Raw genomic sequence first — 8,136 nt, forward strand, 5'->3', positions numbered from 1 at the left:
TTGTTTGTTTTAAATGTTACTGGAAATAATTGCATCTGCTATTTAGATGAAAGAATAGTAAATTCTCAGCAACTTCTCAGTCATGCAAACACTTTTGATGGATCCAGCACTTCGGATTTGGAAGGAATGTTATATACCAAACTTTCATAGCACCTTGGCACAAACCAAAACGATCATCAAAATCCAGTCTGAAATCGCAAATGAATGGTGGAGATCTTATAATAACTCTATGCCTTGTCTTATCGGGTGATATCAATCAATGCCCTGGACCTCACTCTATCACGAACCCCATCAAACGGCCTATGCACCCATGCTCCTCTTGCAAACGGTGGATAAAGAGTAAAGCTTTGGAATATTTGGAATGCGCGCAGTGGATTCATTTAAAATGCAGCGACTCTAGCTTTGGACATGGGGTCAATGAAGCTTACCGTTGCTGTCGGTGTGCTGTACCCATGGGGTGTGTGAGCACTGAAGGTGGAGTGGGACCAGAGGACTTACCGAGGGTGGAGAGTGCACCGGAGGGGGGTCCACAGCGGAGCGGAGGCAACCAGAGGCGAGTGACGGAGGACATGGTGGTGAGGACGATGGAGTGGCACCTGGGGAGGGGTGCTCCATGGCGACAGAGAGGCCACCAGAGGCAGGGCAGTGGGAAGGTGGGAGGCGAGTTACAAGTGGATCGGGAATTCAATGAGGCCTTTGGGAAGAAGGGCTTACATTTTGTGCACTTAAACGTCAGAAGCCTACTACCGAAGATCGATGAGATACGCCTGTTGGTTTGCAAATCAGAGGTGGGTGTCTTATGTTTTACTGAGACATGGTTGGATTCATCTGTTTGTGACTCAGAAATTGAGATAGGTAATTACTCTGTTGTCAGGAAGGATCGGAACGGTGGGGGAATATGTGCGTTTGTAAGATCAGACATTGCTTTTAACGTCAGATCAGATTTAAACGCTGATCTAGAGATTGTCTGGCTGGTTATCTGCCTTCCCAAAACCAAGCCGATTTTGTTGGGGGTGTGTTATAGGTCGCCCAAGCAGAATGCATTCTATGAAGGTCTTGAAATTGTGTCGTCAAACTGTAATGATTCGCTGTTGAAGGAAATCATTTTGTTAGGGGTTTTCAATACTGATGTCTACAAAAAGAATAGCCCAACCCACAATGTATTTATGCACTTCTGTAGATCACTTGCTCTGACCCAAATTATAAAAGATCCCACCAGGATATGTGAAACAGTGCAAAGTACAATTTACTTAATATTGGTGTCTGATAAATCTAAAATATCGCAGAGTGGAGTAATAGTATATGGAATCAGTGATCATTTTATTACATTTTGCACAAGGAGGATTTTTAAAGATATATTTAAGTGTCACAAAACTGTTAGAATCAGAGGACTCAAAAAATACTGTGTAGAAAAGTTTAGGGAGGAAGTGGGTAAAATTGACTGGTCACCTGTGCTAGATAGTGTAGGGGTAGACAGTGCCTGGGAAGCCTTTATTAAATGTAGGTTCCTTGATGTGGTGAATGTGATGGCTCCCATTAGACGGGTCAGGGTAAAGCAGAGATCTAGCCCTTGGTTTAATCATGAGATTCTAGAATCTATCCAAGCAAGGAATAAGGCCTTTAAGAAATGTAAGAACTCTCAAGAGCAGCATGATTTTGTCCTATATAAACATCACAGAAATGAAGCACAGAGCAGGATGGATGAAGCTAAGAGGGGTTACTTTGCTGAGAAAATAATTTAAAACAAAAATGACCCTAAAAAGCTTTGGAAATAATTTAAGGAACTAGGCTGTAGTAGTACTACCAAAAACAAACTAAACAGTATTGGACTGAACATCAAAGGGGAGATGGTATATGAAAAGGCAGAGGTTGCCAATGAATTCAACTCTTTTTTTTTTACTTCTGTTGCCAGCAAGCTGGTTAGCAAGCTGCCCACCAGTTCTGGTTTGTATGGAAGCAACCAAGTCAAGAAGTATCATGTAGAGTTAGGGGTTCAGCCAAACTCTTTTTCTTTTGCAAAGGTAGCAACAGCCAACATAGTCAGTATGCTGGCAGAGCTTAAATCCTCCAAAGCCACAGGCCTGGATAATATTCCTGCAAGGTTTCTAATAAATTCTGCTGAGCAAATTGGCCCTTGTATTACGCATATTGTTAATCTCTCTCTTGAACAAGGCACCTTTCCCAGGGACATGAAACAAGTTAAAGTTATACCTCTGTATAAGAAGGGGATAAAGTCTGACCCTGGGAATTATAGGCCTGTATCTATCCTCTGTGTAACATCAAAGTTCCTGGAGAGAATTGTACATGAGCAAATGTATGAATATGTTAACACACAGGGTCTAATGTATGATTTTCAGTCGGGTTTTAGAAAAACATACTCCACTGATTCATGTCTACTTTACTTGACTGACTTCATCAGGAACGAGATTGATGAGGGAAATCTGTGTGGAATGGTACTGCTTGACCTACAGAAGGCCTTTGATACAGTTAACCACTGTCTTCTAATCTCCAAACTGGAGGCACTGGGGTTAAGCAGTATCCCTCTAGGCTGGGTAAAGTCCTATTTATCAGGAAGGGAGCAAGTAGTAGAGGTTGATGGTTCACTGTCTCAGGCAAAACCAATGAGTTGTGGCGTTCCGCAGGGGAGCGTGCTTGGGCCTCTGCTGTTTTTATTGTATATTATTGATATGAAAGATGCTTGTTCTTAATGTCTTTTTCTTTATGCGGATGACTCTACACTTCTGGTGTCTCACAAAACTATGTTGGAGAGCATACTTAGCACAGAGCTTACTAACATTAGAAAATGGCTTGGAGATAATACGTTATCTCTGCACTTAGGGAAAACTGAAGCAATTATTTTTGGAACCAGACCTAAATTGTGTGGGTTGTCTGAAATCAGAGTGGAGTTAGGGGGTGAGGTGCCGACTACTAAAACCTCTGTTAGCTACTTGGGATGTATCCTTGATGGAAGCTTGGGAGGTGTGAGCATGGCCAATAAGGTGCTAGGGAAGGTCAATGCCAGGATTAAGTTTTTGGCTAGAAAGTCCAAGCTGCTTGATAAGGACTCTATGAAAGTGCTAGCTACTGCCCTCATTCAATGCCATTTTGACTATGCTAGTACTTCCTGGTTTGGGGGCTTATCTAAACTTATGAAGGGGAAGCTCCAGATAGCCCAGAATAAGTTGATCGGGGTAGTTTTGAAGGTGAGTCCACGTACTCACATAGGCAGGAGCTGCTTTCAGGAACTAAACTGGCTGCCTGTTGAGGCTAGGGTGTCCCAGATTAGACTAGGTTTGGTTTACAGGAGTATTTATGGTCCTGCGCCCAGATATTTAAGTGATTACTTTCCTCTTGTTAGGGATGCACACAATCACAGCACCAGATCAGGTGTGGCTGATGTGTGCTTATACAGGTTCAGGAGTAATGCTGGGAAAGGTACTTTCTTGTATACTGGAGCCTAAGAATGGAATTAGTTGCCTCTGCCTATAAAAACAATGTCCTCTCTGGACAGCTTTAAAAATAAAGTTAAAATATGTTTGATGTCCTCTGTGCCCATATGAATAACCCGTATGATGTAACTGGAATGATGAGATAGATGTTCTTCATTTATGTTTTTGTTGTATTATTTCACTGCCATACTGTGTTCGATCTTGTATAGCCATCTTGTCTCGAGGACCACAATGGAAATAAGTCCCAGACTTTATTGTGTGTTATCCTCGATGATTTTATTCATGTGCATGTATGGCTTTTAAATTTTATGTGTGCTTGTTTTTTAAAATGGTCTTATTAATAAACTAAACTAAAATGGCCTTTACGGAAGAGCTCAATGACCTTCAACGTGGCACAGTCATAGCATGCCACCTTTCCAACAAGTCAGTTCATCACATTTCTGCCCTGCTAGAGCTGCTCAACTGTAAGTGCTGTTATTGTGAAATGGAAATGTCTAGGAGCAAAAACGTCTCAGCTTCAAAGTGGTAGGTCGCACAAGCTCACAGAACTGGACCGCTGAGTGCTGAAGCTCGTAGCGCATAAACATTGTCTGTCCTCGGTTGCATCACTCACTACCGAGTTCCAAACTGCCTTTGGAAGCAACGTCAGCACAATAACTGTTTGTCGGGAGCTTCATGAAATGGGTTTCCATGGCCGAGGAGCCGCACACAAGCCTAAGATCACCATGCCCAATGCCAAGCGTCGGCTGGAGTGGTGTAAGGCTCGCTGCCATTGGACTCTGTAGCAGTGGAAACACTCATTTATCCTGGGATATAAACATTTGGTTGTTATTTTACCTGAAATGCACAAGGTCCTCTACTCCAACAATTAATCCTCAGATAAAAGGGTAAAAGTTTGTTTTCTAGTAATCTCTCCTCCTTCAGGCTTCTTCTTCTTCTTTGGACTTTATATGGCTGTTGGCAACCAACTTTAAGGTGCATTGCTACTACCGACTGGACTGGAGTGTGGACCTCAGTTAATCTTTCAATCATCCACGTGGGTAAATGCTCCTAAAAACCAATGAGGAGATAGGAGAGGAGAGACTTAAGCTTCACAAATAGAACCAAGTTCTATTTTAACGCCTAGAGCAGACGCTCGTTGACGGGTGCGAGCAGTGTGGGTGCAATGATTGAATAACATGTATGTGTACATTTATTTTGCAACTCTCACGCACGCGAGGCGAACGGTGTGGTCAGCATGTAAGAGTGTACCACCTGGGTCGCGGCAGCCAGGCTATGTAAATTGATGCTTGACAGTTCTGGTTTATGGATATATGACACATCATACCGGTATTTTAATAACATTCTCCTCTGCTGCTCTTGTGTCCCTATAGGTGGGGGTCATGATGCCTACTACAACAACGCCATCTTGCCCACCATATTCGGCATCATCTGTTTCCTGGGCATTATGGGTAACTGCATGTTCATCTACACCATCCTGAAGAAGACCAAGTGCCGCGCCAAGCAGACCGTCCCTGACATCTTCAATCTGTCCATCGTCGACCTCCTCTTCCTCGTCGGTATGCCCTTCCTCATACACCAGTTGATGGGCAACGGCTCGTGGTGCTTCTGCGCCACTATGTGCACAGTCATCACCGCGCTGGACTCCAACAGCCAGATCGTGAGCACCTACATCCTACATCCATGACTCTGGACTGCTACCTGGCCACGGTCCACCCCATCCGCTTCAACTATGTTCGGACGCCGGGCGTGGCAACCGCGGTTATCGTTCTAGTATGGATGCTGTCGTTGCTGACCATCATCCCGGTGTGGATGTACGCGGGCCTCATGCCTCTGCCTGGCGACCTGATGTCTGCTGACATCTACTGGTTCACTCTCTAACAGTTTGTCTTCGCTTTCGCTCTCTGCCGCTTCTCATCATCTGCGTAGTCTTTTTCAAGATCCTCAAGCACATGGCCACCAGCGTGGCCCCCTTTCCCCCCAGAAGCCTGAGGGTGCGCACCAAGAAAGTAACCCGTATGGCGGTGGCCATCTGCCTGGCTTTCTTCACCTGCTGGGCCCCTTACTACATCCTCCAGCTGGTTCACGTGGGAGTCCAGAACCCCAGCCCAGCCTTCTCCTATGCCTACAACATAGCCATTAGCATGGGCTACGTTAACAGCTGCATCAACCCGTTCCTCTACATTGTGTTGAGTGAGACCTTCAAGAGGCAGCTCATCGTGGCCATGCGGCCGGTCCACAGGAAGTTGACCCCACCAGCACCACGGAGGGTAGTGTTAGTCTGAGATTGACCACTGACAGACCCCAGCAGGATCGGAGCTCCAGGGAGCTGCTGCCTGCCAATATGGCCGACCACTGAGGCCTGTTGCATGACCATTTTTGTTTTGTTGACCCTTTATTGAACAAGACCTCTTTACCGAGGGAGAACGAGTGTGGCCAGTGGAAGAGGGTATGAGATCAGTGTACAAGAACGGTGCATGAGGACAATCTATGGACCAATGTATAGGAAGAACTGTGTATTTCATCACTGAATTTGAACAGTGTACAGGCAGGAACAGTGTATTGAATCAATGTATGGACCCCTGTACAGGGTAGGGTTGCAAACATCCGGTAACTTTCCAAAAATCCCCTGGTTTTACAGAAAGTCCGGTTGAAAGATTCCCTGAATCAGGAAGTAATAAGCAAGAAATCCAAAATCGTCCAACCAGGATTTCTATAAAACCTTGAAATTTTGGGAAAGTTTCCAGATTTCTGCATCCCTAGTTTTTGCAACCCTAGTACACAGTCTGTGACATTGTATGGGATCAATGACGTATGTCTACATGGGAACAGTTAATGGATCGATCAGAGTAGAAGAATACTATCATTCAATAGGTGAGTAGGATCAGGCTGAGCCTGAGAGGAGATGTTTAACATAGTCAGGATGAGATTATTGAGTACCGGCCAACACATGGTTCTCAGTACAGTAAACATAGGTACTGAAACATAAGGATATTCAAAAAATGATTTGCTAATGATATTCAGTGGATAATGTAAAAGTGTGAGAGTCAAGATGGTTCATAGCTAAATGTACGAATCAATGAATAAATACATACACAGTCATAAATTACCAGCATGATTATGAATAGTTTGATATTGTATCAGGCATTGTATTCCAATTCTTCAGGGAAGGCAGGTTTTACCACAATCCTTTATTGTAGTTTTGGTTTGTCAATCTAGCTAATGTATGTTTAATTTCATTTCAATGTACAATGTTCACATACCACTTATATTGTACAGTATGTTCAGTACCTAGTACCTACACTGCAATTGCATCATAAATGCATGTTTCACCTTTTTTTATCCATGCTGTACATTTGTACATTGTCTAAGAAGTCATCATGTATGACCATTTGGTGTGGATGTTTTGTAAATATATATATATATATATATACTGTATGTTTTGGTGTATTTGTACAGAAACATTGTTTTTTCATGTGTTTCAGAGTTTTTTTATTTATTCGCATTTTAATGTAAATACCATTTACAGATTGTTCATAATTAAAATAAATATGGTTCAAACTCACACTTCTCATCACAGTATAGAGACAGGCAATACCAACTATAATTTGATGCATAACCAGTGCAATCCTCATACTAATCATACATTTGCTTAATTAATTATGCAATGCCAATGAAATTAGGCATCGCGGATTCTCCCATCTGAATTTATTTGATAAACTGTTAGGCTTTGTTTAGCTTCGACACTTCAAATCTCACTTTGAATCTTAATCTGATTCCTCTCCCTTTTTACAGATTTGTCTTTTTTGAAGCTACAGTTGGAGATATACACTGAGTATACCAAACATTAGGAACACCTTCCTAATATTGAGCCTCAATTCGTCAGGGCATGGACTCTACAAGGTGTTGAAAGTGTTCCACAGGGATGCTGGCCCATGTTGACTCCAGTGCTTCCCACAGTTGTGTCAAGTTGTCTGGATGTCCTTTGGGTGGTGGACCATTCTTGACACACACAGGAAACAACCCAGCAGCGTTGCAGTTCTTGATTCAAACCGGTGCACCCGCCACCTACTACCATACCCGGTTCAAAGGCACTTAAATCTTTTGTCTTGCCCATTCACCATCTAAATGGCACACATTCACAATCCATGTCTCAATTGCCTCACGGCTTAGAAATCCTTCTTTAACCTGTCTCCTCCCCTTCATCTACACTGATTGAAGTGGATTTAACAAGTGACATCAGTAAGGGATCATAGCTTTCACCTGGATTAATCTGGTCAGTCTATGTCATGGAAAGAGCAGGTGTCCTTAATGTTTTGTATACTCAGTATTTTTTATAAAATACATTTATTAAAGCAGAAAATGGGTGACAAAACAGGCAGTCCATGGTATTGTTTTGGAAAAACATGTCACATTGAACTGTAACTTACAGAATATTTTTGAAAGATCATCACATTAGAGAAGTCTGCTGTATAGCCGATTGTGAAAGACTCAGCATTTGTACCGTTCTTGGTACAAAACTTGTTTTGTTTAAAATATCAATAGATCTTTTCAAAGTGAACAATTGCTTTGAGCTCAAAGGTGACATTCTTTCACTGTAAATTATTTCATTGTGCTTGAAGGGTAAAAGTGGGTGTATTGAAAGTGTATTGAATCCACAAGATGTTTGGGTCGATCTTGCTATGTC

The 8,136-nt window shown here is 42.7% G+C and overlaps 1 pseudogene; it reads left to right on the top strand.

Annotated features, from left to right (window-relative positions):
• Nucleotides 1-452: 452 nt before the first annotated feature.
• LOC139542426 (melanin-concentrating hormone receptor 1-like) lies at nt 453-6,524 on the top strand (annotated as a pseudogene).
• The last annotated feature ends 1,612 nt before the right edge of the window (nt 6,525-8,136 follow it).

This window comes from Salvelinus alpinus, chromosome 2 (genome assembly GCF_045679555.1).
Source record: "Salvelinus alpinus chromosome 2, SLU_Salpinus.1, whole genome shotgun sequence".
Taxonomy (NCBI): Eukaryota; Metazoa; Chordata; class Actinopteri; order Salmoniformes; family Salmonidae; genus Salvelinus; species Salvelinus alpinus.